The 18,474-nt window shown below is 40.3% G+C and overlaps 1 pseudogene; it reads left to right on the top strand.

Annotated features, from left to right (window-relative positions):
* The first annotated feature begins 8,103 nt into the window (after positions 1–8,103).
* On the top strand, positions 8,104–10,848 carry LOC134506313 (jupiter microtubule associated homolog 1-like; annotated as a pseudogene).
* Positions 10,849–18,474: the final 7,626 nt, after the last annotated feature.

The raw sequence follows: 18,474 nt of genomic DNA, 5'->3' as shown, positions 1-18,474 counted from the left end.
TATCCGCATGCAGGTGATCTTGCCGATAATCCTTTTTAGATTAGTGTCAGACATTCTGCTGTCGAGTGCTCTCCTTCCTGCACTTCTGTTTACCAGGCTGATATCCAAACACTGTTTCATATGGATTAGGGGAACAGCAGTAACAGACTTTTAGCCTGGATCCTTTTCTTTTTTTTTCCCTTCTGGGTGCATGCATCTCAGCACCTCATAAAATTACATTATAGATTCAGTGTATGAAGAGATGACAGGACTCAATTACAGGCCGAACCAGGGTGCGCCTCCGCCTCCGAGTGAAAGATAGCGATGCGAAAGCTGGTGCTGCCAAACCATGTCAGCCTGTTCAACCATCATCTGAAACTGCCCGCATATTTTAGCTCCATCCAATCCAACCCCAAAGCTTAGTTGGTAGAATTATCAATGCGATGGATGACTTCAGGATGACTTCCAGTAGCCTGGGCGAGTGTGTGTGTGTGTTCCTTTTTTTCCATGACTGTTTAATGCATTACAGTCATTTATTAATGGATAATGTTGGGAGCTGGGAGCCATGATGAATATGGAGCTGACCCAGAGCTCATATTATTTATCTATCTATCCATCCGTCCACCCATCCATCCATTTAATTCAATTTAGGCACTGCCTGACTCTAACTCTTTCTGGGCTGTTCACAATATATTACCATAAAATTATCCAAACCAAAACAAGATGGGATCTGGTCAGTACATACAAAAATAACAAAGATACACCCAACAAGGGGCCACGTCCATTTCAACTGAAGGTCTGGGAGGACAACCAAGTCTTCTTATTGTGGTAACTGGGAAGGGGTGTTAAATGAAGTCCCCAATCATCCCCCACCCCAACTCTTTCTAGTTTTAACCAAGTTATGGCTGTTTCTAGAGCAGTGTTTCTCAACCTGGGTAACTTTAAGATGTGTGGACTTCAACTCCCAGAATTCTGCTGGCTGGGGAATTCTGGGAGTTGAAGTCCATAAGCTGTATGGACTTCAACTCCCAGAATGCTACTTTAGCCAGTGTAATAAGATCTGCTGACTTCCTTCCTCTGCTAGTAAATTATATCCAGAATCTTTACAGTATGGGTCAACTGAGCATGGGTCATCTGAGCATGCCCATGATATTCTAACATGGTACTCACTGCCGGTGAGTCTTAAACATCTACCAGTAATAATTTCTAACCGTGGTCTGTGCTTTAATTCCTCAGGATGCGGACTCCACGCTTTGGGCCTGTCTCTTCCAGACATTATGGATTTGTGCTTATTGACTATTCAAGGGTCTTTGAAATGTTATGATCTGTGTACCCACAGTACACGGACTGGGGCCTGATGATCTCCTATAGGGAGCTGATGAATTTATGAGCTGCCTTTGTGGTGATAGCCCTGTAAAGACTGTTTCTAGCGAATTATCACCTTGGAGGATAATGGGGTAAGGTTTGATTGATCTCGATGTTGGTGTTTTGGTTGCCTCCCTTGTATCCCTTCCAATAATAAATGTAAGTTGGCAAGGTTGAGAAACACTGCTCTAGAGGCTTACTAATTATAGCAGCTGTATAGAAAAGGTGATGAGAATAGGCCATTTATTTAAGCGTAGTTGCTTGAAGAAACCAAGTTTGGCTAGATTCCCATATTACACTAAGGTACAAACCAGGATGGACCACAATGACTGGATTTCCAAATCCTTGCTAAGCTCAACACTAGTCATGTCATGCTTTAACACTGAAAGCAGAAGGGTTGGGCTATCACCGGTTATTTCATCCTAAACTGTGAGCCAGAATGTCAACTCAGTCTCCATGGACCAGAATTTGGTTTTCACGGCTTCCACTTTTCCCCAAGTGGAAAACAGCTGAAAATAATTCTGTCTGGTCCTGCAGGTGAATCAACTGCCATTGACTTAATAAGAAATAGCAACTCATTATTCATGAAGCCATGGGGATGGAAAAGGACAGGAATGTATTTTGGAATGGAAACCATGATCATCACATCTCACACTGCTTTTCTTTCTTTCTTTCTTTCTTTCTTTCTTTCTTTCAACAAGGAGAATGAATAGATTCCATTCCCAAGGGGGGAAAAGGGAGAAGATATCTGCATTTATTCATAATGTCGAAGGCATTTCTCTTTCTGTGTTTGACCAGGAAGTAATATATTCCCACACATTTTTGGGTTCTTTACTTATCCTTTTTGCAGACTGCATTGGCAAATGAGATGTGGTGGAGAATATAGGGATTTAGGTCAATGAATTTCATATCCTGGGCTTGGATATGAAAGCTGTGGATATGAAATGGAATGAACAAGCATGCAACTTTATATCTCTGGGGAATCATCTCAGCATACTGCTTCTGTGTCTGGGATTCAAGCTAGAATAGGCAAACCTGTCTCAGGTGGCCCCTTCCAAGTTTAGAAATACTTCCACATTTTCATGTCGCATTCTGGAAGTATTACAGTTTCCAATCATCAGCTTGCTCTTCAATGCCACAGCAAAGGTTGCATCAATATGTTCTACCCCACAGAAAAATAGTAAGAACGTATACAATATGACCGACTCTAACGGTTCACTCCTCAGAGATATAGCAAGATATAGCAAAAAAACTGTACAAAAATGTACTGTAGGTTAGCAATTTCCATAAAATGCCCATATTTCAGTGGATATCTAGTGGGTTGCTTTGAAAAATCAGAGGCTCACGGCTGAGTGTGTTTTGCTCCTGCTTTGATGCAAGATTTTTAATGGGATTGTCCACTTTTGTTTTGGATGGTGATGTCCATTCAGATATGGGCATCAGCTGCTCCTACTTGGGAATGGATGCACCACTTTTCTTTGGCATCGTTTCTTCCCACAAAACCTCCTTTATTTTGAGTTTAAAACAGGGGGAAATAAATCCAACGACATCCTGCTCAGATGCATTTTACTCCAGCATTTGCAAAAGGCTGCCTACAGATTCTAACCCAAGGTAATTCCAGATAAATAGTAGAAAACGTTGCACTTAGGAGCCCCTTGGATACTAAAATTTCACTGTATGGCAATCACTGGAGAACAACACACACTTTTTTCCTCTCAAGTAATACTGCCTGTGTGTGGTAATGAATTTATTGATCTTGCCATTTTTTTTAAAAAAGCACAACAGTTATTTCGGAGATAAATGCCTCTCATTTGAAGTCATTAAATCTGCCATATCGAGGACAGCTGGGGGAGAAATCGTCCAGTGCTGGAAAGGAAGGGAGAGGAAAAACAATTGCTTTGCTACCTCTTGTTCACTTAAAAAAGAAGACAGATTTAATAATCTGTCAGATGTTTTTTGGAGTACAGAGAAAAAATTGAACGGTGAGGCTTGTTACTATTTTCAAAGGTGCTTATTTAGGAACGTGCAGAATCACAGAACTGGAGGGGGTTGTTAGGGGCCATCAGAGCTGAGTCTTGGAGGACTTCAGCACAGAAACAAAAGAACCTAAGAAAATGAAGTCAGCCCTTGGTCTGTTTATTATGAGTAGTTGCATCTTTTCAGAATTTCAGGCAGGAAACCTACCTGTCTAGAGATGCGCTTGTGATCACCTACATTCAAAAAGTGTAGTTCACCACATTGTTATGGACATTCCCAATAGGTGACTATCCAGCCTTTGTTTCAAGATCTCAGGATACCTATCAGTTGCTGGCAATATGGTAAAACCATGAATCCTGTTGAGAACATTTTCCCCACCTTCTACCAAAAATGAATTTTCCTGTAATTTGAGTCCATTACATTGAGCGGTATCCTTTGGAACAGCAGTTGAGAAGCCTTTGCTGTCTTCTAAACATCTAAATGGTGGTTTTTCAAGAATTCAGAGAGAGGGAAGGGTATTCATGAAGGTGGGCAGCATATTATGAAATCCATTCCAAGTTGAAATATATTTTTTAAAATAATGATGTATTTTATTTTAGGAGATATTTAAAAGAGAGCCAGGTTGGTGTGGCGGTTAAGGCACCAGGATAGAAACCAGGAGACTGTGCGTTCTAGTCCCACCTGAGTCATGAAACCAGCTAGGTGACTTTGGGCCAGTCACTTCTCTCAGCTTTGGGAAGAACTCAAGGGCAAACCACTTCCCCAAAAACTGTGGCCAAGAAAACTGCAGGGACTTGTCCAGGCACAGTCACCAGAAGTCCTTATAGCCAAGAAAGTTGGGCAAAATCTTCTGGGTGGTTCCCCTGGGATGGACAATACCATTCTATATGCCCGCCATTATGGATGTGATAGAAAAAACTGCAACAATTCCAATCAATGCAGGGAGAAGCCCATTTGGAATTCCTGGTACATGACAGCCTGTGAGCATCTGTACAGCTTGGACTGTAAATAAATAAATAAATAAGATATTGATGGTGGGACGAGTGAAATTCTCCATCTCCACCCCCTTGTTTCCTTTATCACTGATTCTGTAACAGCTGTTTAATTAATTGCTTCAGTGGTTTCCTAATACATCTTATTTACATACAAAATTACAGAATAATGGCACGCTTTTGAATGGAGCGAGAATTTAATGCCTGCTCGCCATGCATCGTGGGGTACGACAACTCCAGAAAAAATCCAACCAACCAACCAAGAAGAAAAAATCTGGGTGACTTCAACTGCCAGTGTTCTCCTTGCCTCCTTTATTTCTCTCTTCTCCCCCCCACCCCACTTTTCACCTCTTTTTCCCACCCTACAATTACTGGAGTTTATTTCCCCCAAGTTTTCCTGGTGTCATTTTACAGATGTTACAAGTTGCTGTTGAACCGATAAGAGCCGGAAAGGATGTTTGCTTTTTGGAGACGGGGAAGCAGAACTAGAAATCTGGGCTGGAGAACAGCTCAACTGCTCAAGGCGACCACGTTGAGGATGGATGGGGTGGTGGTGGAAAGGGAAGAACATTATCATTACCTTTTTGGTTCAGGCTTGTTCTATGCTTGATGAAACTTGTTTAGACATAAAATGGTTTTGTTCAGCTACTGGACAGTCCTCTCTTTGTCATCATCCCCCCCTTTAAAAAAAAACTTTTTTTTTTTCAGTTGGCTACACAACGCCCCAAACAGATAAGTTTGGATCTACTGCTTGTTCTCCTTCCCTTTATCCTTTCCTCCTCACCTGATAATTGAGTCAGCATCCACGCCCATGGCAATGCACAAACGCATCAGCAAAGCAGCATGGAATGGAATAAGAGTCAAACCCTTCCTTTAACAGGCTTAAGTTCTTCAATTTTGCAAGACTACTGTGCCAAAACAATTTCTGGAAAATTTTCTGCCTCTTAAAAAAAAAAGAAGAGGCTTCTGTTTGTCTGCCTCATTTTAGGCTTGCCTTCCATTCAATTCAAGATGTAGACTAATTCTCCATTAGATGCCTACTACTGCTGCTACAGAAGATACATCTTCTTTTTAAATATGATTTTTATTGAAACTTTTAAAAAAGAAGATAAAAACTGACACAAAAATCGAAGAGAAATCAAAAAGTACAAGAAAAGAAAAAAAAGGTTGAAGAACAATAGAAAAGAAAGAAAAAAAGATATAAAGAAATGGCTTCCGATATTCTTCACAGCAGTTATAAGTACTATGATATTTTAACCTCTCTCTCTCTTGAGTTACATCATGACTGTCTTCTTTCTATAATCTATCCTGTCTAATTATCAAAGCCATAAATCACAAGATCATTTTTTTTTCATTTTTAGGCAAAAAGCCCATAAGGGGTTTCCGGTCACCAATAAATGTAGACAGTGTCTTTTCTCTAATCAAAGAACTTAATTTATCCATCTCAGCAAGATCTGTCAATTTCACCAACCATTCCTCCATTGTGGGTAGGGTCGGATCTTTCCACCTCCATGCATATAATAACCTCACCACTACCCAAGATACATCTAAGCTTCTGATCTTTGCAGCAAGGAAGAAATAGGCTCAGCTGTAACTCCACAGCCGAAGAAATATCTCCCAGAATAAATGAGGGGAGGGGTGGAAAATTAGCCATTCCTTTTGATCAACCACAATCTCCAAATTGTGCTGTTGCCAGCCATGCCTTTTCGTCATGCATTCTTCTGGGTTTCATGAAGCATCTCTAGGGGGAAAAGAAACCAGGAAAACACAATGTTGTTGACACCATCTTTCTTTGTGAAGAATAATGAAAGGGAAGCTACTCTTGTTCTAACCTTCAAATGCACTTTCTCTGCACTTCGGCAAACACTGTGTGCTAAGTTCACATTAGGGTTGATGCTGTCTCCCAGGCACAGTGAAGCATTAGCTGCAAGGCTCCTGTGGACTTCAGTGCTGCTATTTTCATCGCAACCACACCCATGCTGTCAATTCTTGTCCCCAGCTATGGCCTGCATATGTGATAGTGCTTTCGACATGCTTTTTCCCCCCTCAAAGCCAATCTTTTGCTAGATACTTCATGCAGAGGGATAAACAGGCTGCTCCGAGAAGCTGGGGCATCTTCTCTGAGTTTGTCACAAGCTTCAAAGCTGTGTCTGCCAAAGTCATTTTAAATATAACTCATGCTCTCTTACAGCGAGAGCTAAGAATATAAGGAAGGCTCTGATGCATTAAATCAAAATACTACCTGATCAGCATCTTCCTCCCCACAAAAGTCAATCTTCATGAGTTCTACCGGCAGGGCTTAAAGGCAGTGGCCATGTTCCCTGAACATCCTTAACTAAGCCAGACAAAGATCTAGATAATGCATTTCCACAAGATACTAAATGGGGCTAGTGTTAAATCTTAGTGTGTTGTGGGGGGGCTGTGAATTAGCATTGAGTTTTGTTGAGTTAATCTATGGTCTGGGGCATTGTACAAATGCATAAACTTGAGTTAATGAAGTTAAAAGTCTTGCATAAACCTAACCAGTATGACTTCCCTCTTTTTTTGCCTTTACTAATTTAATTAATACAAAGAAAAAAATAAAACTACAGAAAAAAGCAAAAAGAGCAAAATAACTTATATAAATGCTGTATAAAACTTTATATACATATATACAATAGCTTGAGTAAAGGATGGCCATATTTCATTGTAATTGCCCGTATATAATCTATGTCTGTAAGCGATTCATTCATAAGTTGGAAGTAACATCAGGTCTTCAATCCACTGAGTAATTGAAGCCATAAATTTATCTTTCCAATGTAGAAGGACTAGTCTCTTAGCAATAAGAAGGGAACAGGATCAATTTCTGCTGTCCAACCATCGATTATCAGAAAGACTTTTCTACTTAACTCATTGTTGTTAAATTTGGAAGAAAAAATATGAACAAATATTGGTTTGAATTTTTGGACACACTTTGTACACTTTTACAAAGAGTGTTTCAGTCAGAGGATATATTTCAATGCTGTCCTCCAAAATACCCAGAATCTTTGAATGTGCTCACTTCTTGAGCTGTGAACCATGTCATAAAGTTCTGAAAAGTATGGGGTTGGACATGTTCTTACAGGACCTATCTGAGATCCAAAAATTGAGGTGGACATTTCCCAAGATAAATTTAAGATTAAAATAAATAATCAAAGAAAACTTGCCACAGCCCAAGAGTTAAACTAATGTGTTCCACACAGGTCATTTATAATTCAGCTTGTAGTTCTTTTGCCCAGCCTCCTTCAGTCTTGTATCTTCAGCTGAGGTGGACCTTCCCCTTCTTCTCAGCTATTATGACTAAAGAGATTCGGTTTTGAGAGTTGCCCAGTGTATTTGGCGTTTATCAGACTTGCAGCAATTGTTATACACATTGACTTGAGGATAAGCCCAAAGGTTTCTTGGGATTTTACTTCAAGGAGACATAGACAATATATGGTTGAGTTGTCCTCTCTTAGCAGGACCTCCACTCCTATGATATTCATTGTGTCTGGTTTAGGTCTTCTTCCACAAAGATTCATTGGAGATTTCTACCATGTGGAATTTAGCTATAATTTAGCTGCCTGATTATTATAAACTTCACTGAAACTTGCTGGATGCACATAAGCCATCGATCATTTGCAAACTCTTATACGTGATCCAGACACCCTCTGCAGATTCTCCTGCTAGCTATTGATTCTGGTGACATTACGTATCAGTTACAAAAGGTTTTACTCCTCAAAATGTTCTCCCCCACCTCTCATAAAAGTACCTGCATATTTATTTTTGCAGCATGATTTATGAGGACATCATCACAGGTTAGAAAGAAAATTGAATTTGCAGAGGATTGACACACCATGGGAAATCAGACAAACATGGGAGAATTTAAAGACTGATGAGGAGATGGGTGTTGGATATCATACCAGGGCTCAGCAGTAAATCACAGCTCTCCAGATATTTAACTCCTTATTCTGAACTAGGCTGGACTTGGCAGAAGTCTCTCAGGCGTAACTTGGTTAGATTGGCAGCTTTATTGCAGACAAGGATGTAGCTAGGGTAAATCAACACAACAGCTGGCTGTCCACTGTATTGTAAAGACATCATAAATCTATGATGCAGTGTGCAAACTCTAGGCTACTTCTGACCATCAACAGAAGCTTGACCAGTCTCTTGGTAAAGGTAAAGATGTTTACCTAAAAGATTCTCCTAGCTTGGAGACCCCTTGCCTAGAAATGAAAGGAAAAACTACAGAGAAACTGAATCATAGTTTAAAGATGGAACAGCTAAAGATGAACCCAAGCATTGACTGATATCTCAGTCGGCTTGCATGAACGAGTGGACCTGGAGCTTGAGTGGGAAGTGTTGGGTGGCTTTAAGGAGAGGTTATTTGAGTCAGATCAAGGATTAATTTATACTGGGATGGACATTTTTGTTGATAGTGAACAGCTGCAGTGGACAATAATGTGAAGTGGCCATCATGCCATCAGACACATGGGGGAGGCAATTTTCCTTTTTCCTATAATTTTTGGCAGGGTGGTCGTGCTCTTTGGGATTTTAAAGCTTATTTAAGGGTTTTTTCCCCAAAAGGGTGGAATGTTTCTGCTTCCCAGAAACAGTCATGAAGAAATAGGTGAGTTTCAGTAAAGTTCTTCTACTTAAATGATCCCAACAAAAATGGAAATATCCAAAAGATAAATGGTACAAGTATTCCCTGCTTGGGAAGATTAAACATAATCATCATCTCCAGCCAGCAAATGAAATAGAAATTGTGATTCATTGGGATTTAAACCCTTTTAAAAAATGAAACACTCCAAATCCTTGGTATGGGTGGATGAAGATGTCAGCTCTGTCTTGTGCTATTTTCCATGCAGAGTGTAGAGGTATAGAAATAAAGTAAGTAAGAAATACTCCATTTTTAAAAAATCTCCAGTGTTTTCCTTCCTTGTGATGACACTTGAAAAATTGATAAATTCCTACCAGATGAAATTCTCATTCAGTCCTGCCTAATGTTTTATGAGTGAAACAGATAACACCAATAATGTTCCTACAGAGATGGTATTAATGAGTAGAAGGCAAGGGAAACTATTCATATGTGGCATTTGCAGAAACTTGAAATTAACAATTGACACACAACAGAACACCCAAGAATTCCAAAAGCTTTGACTTCAGTATGGAAACTTCATTATCTGAGTATTGAATTCATGGGAGTGGTTTTGAGAATGCTTATAACAGAGTTCCCAGTTTTCTCCAGTGGCTCCATCCAAAACCTATTGCTTCCTTTAATCACACAAGTAGATATATTTAATAGGAGACAGAGAGAGGGCATGCTATCCCAAGAATTATTACGAACTGAACAATTGTAATGCACCGGGTAGCAACAATCCCTCAACGCCTGCTTTCCCAAGTTTGCATCGTTAATTGACATCTCATTAAAAGATCATTAAGAAGCTGAAAATGAGATGACACACACACACACATGCGCTGCACAAGATAAAGCTCAGGACGTCAGAAAAGGCATGGAGTTTTGGCGATGAAAGCCCAGCAGAATTAAATGTGGACTGCTAAGTGACAATATAATTAAGAAAACGTGAATGAGCATATGTAAATATGCATTCATGTCAGGCAGAGAGTGTATTTACATATCTATATAGTCATTCATCAATAAATATGCAGGCTATTGCATTAAAGATAGCATCCAATGCAGGTTGCTTTCAGGCTGTTAAGATGGTAGGGCTCAGTAGAAGGTATGGGCATATATTGCAAAACCTGTTGCCAACAGCAGAATCACACAGGCCCTTTCTTTGTAATCATTTTCTAGAAATCTGGGCTTTCTGATCAGGACTGCAGATGGGAGATTGGCTAAAACCACTGAAGGAGGAAAGAAAGAATGAAAGAAGAAAAATAGCTATGTAGATATAGATATCACCAGTGGGAGGTGAGCATAGAGGTGGAACAGTATCATCCACCGTTACTACCACTGTCTATAAGGGGATGGACCCCAGTGGATGAAATATCTCTAAGATTTTCTGTCCCTCAGATGGTGGCTCCAGTGACAATGTAGATGTAAATTGCCAAAGGGGGGAAGTGGGGGTGGTTGGGTAGGGGAGAAGACATAACATGGCACCCATCATCTTTGGGACCCCAGAAGAAAATCCACCCTCCTAGGCTAAATCAATGTCTGAGTCCACCAAGGTCTGTGAAAGCTCTGAAGAAGTTGGGTCTCAAAGGAGAGGCTCTTCTGATGCAAATTCTGGGGTCTATACCAACCAAAGAGTGGGGAAGGTGAGGCTCCTGAAATCACAGTAGTTGAACTTAAAGCTGCCCCAGGCCCAAGTGATGGAAAGTTCTTCTTGTCCAGTAGCTCCAGCACCCGTACCCTTAAGGAGAAAGCCACCGACCGGGAAATCTAGTCCAGTACCTGGTTAGACTTGATAGTCCTTCATTCCTAACTTCTTGGAACAGATGCCTGCGGTCTCTGTTTTTCTTCCATGCTTGTGATCTGCACAACTTGAGCATGACTCTGCTCCTAAAGCATTAAAGCAGCATTTTATGTTCTTCACATTTCTATTTTTATTTTTTAAGGATTTTTTTTTCTTCCTGACGTCTTGTCTGAGTTGGTTCTAATAGAAGTAAGGTGTGTAATTTCTTTTCCTAGCGGTAGACTGGCCTTCACTAGGCGACCCATGGCTGGTAAAAGATTTCTAATATTGTATACAGTTTACAGTGGTGTCACAAAACTAGGCTGGTTTGATTTTGTATCTGTCCTAAAATGTACGGAAACAGCTTTGTTGTCTTAGAAGGATTGGAAGGTGGGGTTGTAGAGGCAAGAGATGAGTGTCTCCAGCAATGGGAGTCTTGGTTCAGCCTTGACCAGATGAGGCCAGTGCTAATGTAAAGCTAAAGATGTGAAGTTTTGGTCCTGTTTTCTGAATACTGGGTTCCATTTTAAGTGACAGCTGAGAAGATGGTGGCATCTTACAAAGGTATTGGGTGGAGAAATGTCTTGGGACATTGTCCTTGTCGAAATGACTCTCTGAACTACGAATGCTCATTCTGGTGCTTGATCAGAAGGTGGAAAACTCCTTCTAGAAGTAAGTTGTACCTTACTAAAGCTGAATTGTTGCTTAAAAATAAAGGATACAGGGTTTTTTTCCCCCAATAGCTACCTACGTGGAAGCAAAATTGGAAAATACTAGCTGTGAACACACATGGACAAAATATTAAGCAGTTTCGCCCTCTCCCTCTCCACAGTTATTACCACTGAAGAAAAAGAAAAATGGAAAATCCAGTATAGTGTTACAAGATGAATGAAGCTGATTATAAAACCATCATAACCCTCTAGAAATTGCACAAATCTATTCCTTTTCTAATACTTTTTTAAAAAAAAAAAATCAAGTTGATGGGGGGTTGCGAGGAATTCTTAAAAAGTTTAAGGTTTCTTATCTTTAGTGAGACAACACATCAAAGTAGTTTTCCCCCACATCTTGTTCCTGACCGTTGAAACCTGGAAAATTGGTCACTACTGCAAATGGTGCACCATCCAGAGGCCCTTGGAGGCTCCTCCTTTTGGTCTGGAGATGTCTCTAAAGGTTCTAAGTAGAACCTCTCATATTTGCAGAATAACAAAAACCCAATATTGACTCCACTTGCAAAGAGTACCTACTCCCCAAGACATCTATCCAAGAAAGGTAGAGATAAATTGGCAGATTGAGCAGCCTGGACATCACCACCTGCAATGAATAAAAGGAGTGGCCATTTGAGGCAGGGATCTCAGCCAAGCAGGATCTACACATGGCAAACACCCGGGGTGTTGATTACAAAAGGAATTCAGTAGCAAAAGCCTTCTAGAGCATGCCATGTTGGTAGTTTATAATATGGAACAAGTACCACTTTTTCAGTCTGTTGAAGCAATGTTTTAATTGTCAAGTTAAAAAAAGTTGTCAAATTAAAAAAAAAAAACGCCTCGTGGGGCGCAGAGTTGCAGGCTGCAGTGTTGCAACCAAAACTCTTCCCACGACCTGAGTTTGATCCCAGAGGAAGCTGGATTCTCTCTCGGGTAGCCAGATCAGGTTGACTCAGCCTTCCATCCTTCCGAGGTCGGGTATGGTGGGAGAGGCAATAGTTCCTCCTGGGGCTGGTTGGTATCACAGAGTCTTCCCCAAGAATGACATCTTCACTCCTTGGATTCTGTTTTTATTTTATTTTTTATTTATACTGGTTGTTGATATTGCAATTCTATTTTTATGGTTTTAATTGTTGGTTTTATTGTGAACCGCCAAGAGTCCCCCCTTTTGGTGGAGATGGGCAGTGATTTAAATTTGAATAGTAAATAAAGAAATAAAGAAATAAAGAAAATGAGGACCCGGCTTGCTGGGAAAGGTGACGACTGGGGAAGGCACTGGCAAACCACCCCGCTCTATAGTCTGCAAAGATAACATCGTGAAAGCGGCGTCCCCCCAAAGGGTCAGACGTGACTCGGTGCTGGCACAGGGGACCTTTCAGCTTTCACAAGTACCATCTTTTCAGTCTGTTGAAGCAATGTTTATTTGTCATACATTAGCAGATCAGCAGTTCTACTGGCCTTGTTTTGATCTTTATTCTTCACTTGCTCAAAGAAAAGAGCTAGTTTGTCTCAGAACTGCACAAAGATCTTTGCTGATATTTTATTCATCTCCCTCATTTATTTTCAAATACTGATGATGTTTGCTTGTTTTTCCCCCAGTTCAAGAAGCCCATTTCATTCTTGCACTTTTATATCTCCCCATCTCCCCCCCCCCAAACCCCCCCAGCAATTAATGGGGAGTGGGTTGGGCAGTTCTGGTTGTTATTATTATTATTACTATTATTAAAACATCTTCTGAAGCTCAGAACTTTGCTGACACTCAGCAAAAAAGATGTTGAGAAATATCTCTTTTTTCACCCTCCCCTCTCTGTCTTGCTGAGCGTCATCCCCTTTGAGATGAATACTTAGACGTCTTTTGAATTCCAAGTGGGAAAATACAAGAACAACAACAACAACAAAACAAATGCATGCATTCTGACAGTCCTCTTTAATCAGGATTACCCTCAACTCTTATTCTCTGTCCTTGATAAAACACGGTCATGGTTTGATAGCCTCTCCTCTTAACACGCTTTGCTAAAACCTTGCTTTTCGAGTTGCAAGTGTTCGTCACATTTAAAGTTAAACGTTCCTGTCCAGAGTTTCAGTCAAATAACTGCCTTCCAGAAGTTTTAGATTCCAGTTCTCAGAAACCTTGAGCATGGGCCAGGCTGGCTGAGGCACATGGGAACTGTAGTTTAACACACTGAAAGTTATCAAAGTGTGTGAGAGACAAAGCAAATTCTGGACAAATCTACTGATTCTCTTTTGAGATTTTGAAAATGCAAGTATATTCAACCCTATTTCTGTCTCAGGTTTGATTAAAAGTTTATATGGCTTCTATCTATCTATCTATCATCTATCTATCTATCTATCTATCTATCATCTATCTATCTATCTATCATCTATCTATCTATCATCTATCTATCTATCTATCTATCTATCTATCTCTATCTAGATTTTTGCATATGTTTCTCCTAATACATGTTTTTTTAACTCCATTTTTCCACTTCAAAGGCTGAAGTATGCTTTTCTTGAGAGTTACATTGAAAAGCTTAGAGAAGTTTAAACTTGGAATATAATTGTCCACTGATGCCAAAATGAGTAAGAAAGCATTAATTAGGTCAGACTGAACCATGAAACAATTCCTTTTCTTCTCCATCCTCATATTCGGCACTCCAAGGGAACTACATCTGGCATTACTAACCCTGGAAATATTTACTGCTCAAAGAACTGGGGAGCATGTCTGTGATACCGATGTGAAGGTGGCCTTTGTAAAAAGTGACTCACATTTGCTAGCAAATTCAAATGTTAAAAAAAGAAGAAAAAAAACCCACGATGGCCTTGCTTGGGTCTAATTGGAATCACAAAGGAGCTTCATGACAGTGTTGTGTGCCTTCCTTAAAGAAAATCCATTCTTAGCACAAGGGAGAAATGCATTTTTAGAAACTGAGAAACAGGGGCAAATTAGAATAGGAAGATAGAAGTTGCCAGGTAAAAGCATTGAAGCAAGTAATAGGCATTAGCTCAAGAGGCGAGCTAATAATATTTTTGAATGGAAACTGGAACAGAAGTCTCTGCTTTACATAAGGAAGTCATGAAGCTTTTCTTTTCAAAATTCTCTGATCCTGGGCACTCACTGAATTAATATCATCTTGCATTTGTGAGGCACTTCCCTCCTTTTTAAGAGTCCACAGGGGTTACAAGGTGAACATTTAAAACAAAAAAAGCTTCTCCATGCCTGTTTGGTTGATCTGGTTGGTGATCAAAGTTCTGAAATGAGAAGGTTGAAACTTGGATTCTTCAAGTGGTAAACCCTTTGTGGTCCTCCACAGATTGTTCTGTGAATGAGGAAGGCCTTACAAAACTCTGCAACTTACACAAACATGATTTCACCTGGTGATTGGCTGATCATGCACCCTGGGTTGCTTGGGCAATGGCTGAACCTTCTTTGAAAGTCAGCCAGAAAATTCCGACATCGTAAGGGTGATGAATCCTAAAATGCCTCCATTAAGGACCAGGAAGTAAGTTTTAGGGTCTTCAGAACATTCTCGTGGTCATGCGCATCACTCCAAACCTCGTTTGACCTAATGCTAGCTAAGAATCCTTACCCAGACTTTAACTTCAATATTTGTGTTTTCACAATCTGCTTTACTAAGTCGGTTTTCAGATGAAAGTCCTGTCCGGAGTGCAGACTTGGATTTGTTGAATTCCAAAGTTTCCTTCTTTAAATCTTTGTTTTAACATCCTGATGGGAATGGGTTGCTGCAGACATATTCCATGTGTCTTTTGTTTTCCAGCTGTGATTTAATCTGGTTTTATTCCTGACCTCCCAAGACTAAGAACTTGCTTCTCCACCAATGACTGTAAGTGAACAGAAGCTTGACCTTCAAAAGGCTGTGTTCACACAAGAAACTTGGCCAAGTCCAGTAATGACAAAGCCTTTACATTCAAAGCTTGGTTAGTGTTAACCTTGGTTCCATTTTTTTTTGGTGGGTTAGCATGTTATACAAACTCATCTGGGGAATTTAGTTTAGTTTGTTCAATAATCAGGTTAACTGTATTGTGTGAATGTGGACATTATGCATAGCAGGCTAAGCCATGCTTTTAGGGACTGGCCTAGTTTCTTGGTTTTTGACTCAGCTTCATAAATTCATACTGTTCATCTATGAAACAGTATTTCTAATTATGCTTTATTACTTGTTCATGAAATAAAAGTAACACCAAACTAGGGTTATCACAAACCATGGTTTGCAAATACCAAAAGACTATGGTATGATATCCTTGGGAGAAGAGCAATGACCAATCTCGATAAAATAGTTAAGAGCAGAGACATCACACTGACAACAAAGGTCCGCATAGTTAAAGCAATGGTGTTCCCCGTAGTAACCTATGGCTGCGAGAGCTGGACCATAAGGAAGTCTGAGAGAGGGAAGATCGATGCTTTTGAACTGTGGTGTTGGAGGAAAATTCTGAGAGTGCCTTGGACTGCGAGAAGATCAAACCAGTCCATCCTCCAGGAAACAAAGCCAGACTGCTCACTTGAGGGAATGATATTAAAGGCAAAACTGAAATACTTTGGCCACATAATGAGAAGACAGGACACCCTGGAGAAGATGCTGATGCTGGGGAGAGTGGAGGGCAAAAGGAAGAGGGGCCGACCAAGGGCAAGGTGGATGGATGATATTCTAGAGGTGACGGACTCGTCCCGGGGGAGCTGGGGGTGTTGACGACCGACAGGAAGCTCTGGCGTGGGCTGGTCCATGAAGTCACGAAGAGTCAGAAGCGACCGAATGAATAAACAACAACATGGTATGATATGTTGATTTGGCAAACACTTTCTGGACACACTGTGAGAATTGGTTCAAGAGCAACACCAATCCAGAGTTACGTTTCTGAGCTGAGTGTTGCACCAGAGTATATGTTATCTTAGAGCTTCCATAGTTTTAATAGCAAACAAGTAAGGAAGTATACAACTTGTAGGTCTTGAGGTGTGGGTATGCAATCTTAAAAAGAAATGCCTATGTCCTAGTTTGGGGCAGATATTTTCTTACCTTTCTTCAAGATGAAGAAGCCCAAAAGGCTGGGCTTTTAACTGGAGAATATTACTGGGAAATGATGTGAAAGATAGCCTATTAATGGGCAGAATTTGGAGGAATAATTTGATTATGGGAGGCATGCTGAGAAACACAATTTCCATAAAAAGCATCTATCAAGACAGTCTCGGGGAAAATATATTAGAGTGGCACCATTTGATTCTGAACAACGAAGGAAGAAGAATGGATTATAAGAAGGGTGAAAAACAGCTTCCTAAAACAAATATGGTGTGTAAATACCTACATCCACAACAACCAGCTTTTGATGGGTCATATTTCTATACATACATCAGGAAAACCAGCTTGTAAAACAGTTCCATCCATCTCTACTGTGAATCCAGCATAGCACTGGATGATTTCCACACATGATAGTGATTTTTAAAAAAAAGTCTGGGAGAAGAATGCATAGTTTATATGTCTATGATTCCAGAGTGTTCTTAGCTAAGTGAGACAGAAAGAACTTGCCATAAAAATTAGGAGTGGGAGAAAGTAAAAGGGTCAGAACTATGAATTCAGCCTGAGCTGGGAAAACCTCTGGATTTGAATCCCGTCTGATTTCACCATGTTTCTGGAGATGGCTACACAGTTGGGCTTGGTTGACTTCACAGCTAATGCACCAACTGCAGTGATACTTCATCTCTGTGGAAGGCTGTGATTTTTTTCCCTCCCTTGTTAGGCAAAGGTGTCAGTGTGTCACCAACAAAAAGTGATAGACTGGGTTGATGTTCCATTTTTGGAGCTAAGAAGAACAACTATTAGCATGGTCCTTTAACATCAGGCATCTCAGAACTGGTTTGGAACTACAGATCTCATGGCTGAAGACCATTGTGCGTCTTGCTCCTAATCTTGAGAATCCCTTTCTGTCTTTTCGGTAGGTCCTCATAAAGCTATGGATTTGGGGCTTCTTTCTTCCAAAACAGGCTCTTAATCTTTAAAATGATGATCGTCAACCCCATCGGTCTTGATTTAAAGACTGGAAATCATGGTACCTCTAGGATTTGGCATGGGTTTTGATGAGGTGGCTTCTGATAAGAATTTGCCACCAGTCACCAGCAAGAACATTGATGGACAAGATTAGGTTTGTTTTTAAAATCATACTGGGGAAAGCAAAACTGACAGATTTGTTTAAACCTACATAACATGTATCTAAGCAAGGGTGAGGGAGAGGGAATTCAGAAGTCCTTAATTCCATTCTATGGTAGAAAGAGCAAGTAAACCAGACTTTCTGAACCTTCAGATGGAGATTCTTGGAAGCACTACTTTAGCCAAGAGAGTTAGGAAAATGCCCAGATTTTTCTGCTTTTAGTATCTATCAAGTAGGAACAAACTACTTTTCCAACAGTGAGTTCCACAATTATCCATATGGCAAACATTGCAGATAGAACTTGATTTTTCATGCCCGTAGCAGTGCAATTCCTGTCTGAATGTGATCTTGTTCACACTGCACAGCCATTTCTCCATTAGGATCAGTTGTTTGCATCAGTTAAACAGTCTTAACTTAAGCAGCTATTAGTGGAACTCACAATAGTGACAGCTTAGCCAATCTGGAATCTCTTGTGTGTTGGTGAGAAAGACGTACTTAAATCACCAGCTGCCATTTTTCTCTGTTCCACAGCTTTCTTAACCCAGGAATGTCTTACATCTTCCTCCCCACCACATTTTCATTGGCTATTGGTTGTTATTCGCTGCTGATAGATAGAAGGAGAATAAAATTCTTTATATAGCCTTTGAGTATCTACATAATGGCTGTGTTGTTTGTTCATTTTAGGCTTTGGAGAAGAGAGGAATCCCCCCCTCAAATTAATGTTTGATGGCATACCATTTACATGTATTTATAATTTAGATTTATAAGGCTGTCCAGCTGAGCATTGACTTAACCTCCAGATGTATCCACATCCATGGAAGTTCTACAGCTATCCAAACTGACAGCTGAGACAGACAGACAGATGGGTGTGTTTTTGGACAGAAT

This window comes from Candoia aspera, chromosome 16 (assembly GCF_035149785.1).
Source record: "Candoia aspera isolate rCanAsp1 chromosome 16, rCanAsp1.hap2, whole genome shotgun sequence".
Lineage (NCBI taxonomy): Eukaryota > Metazoa > Chordata > Lepidosauria > Squamata > Boidae > Candoia > Candoia aspera.
The sequence above is the reverse complement of the archived record's forward strand: the minus strand, read 5'-3'. Positions and strand labels throughout refer to the sequence as shown.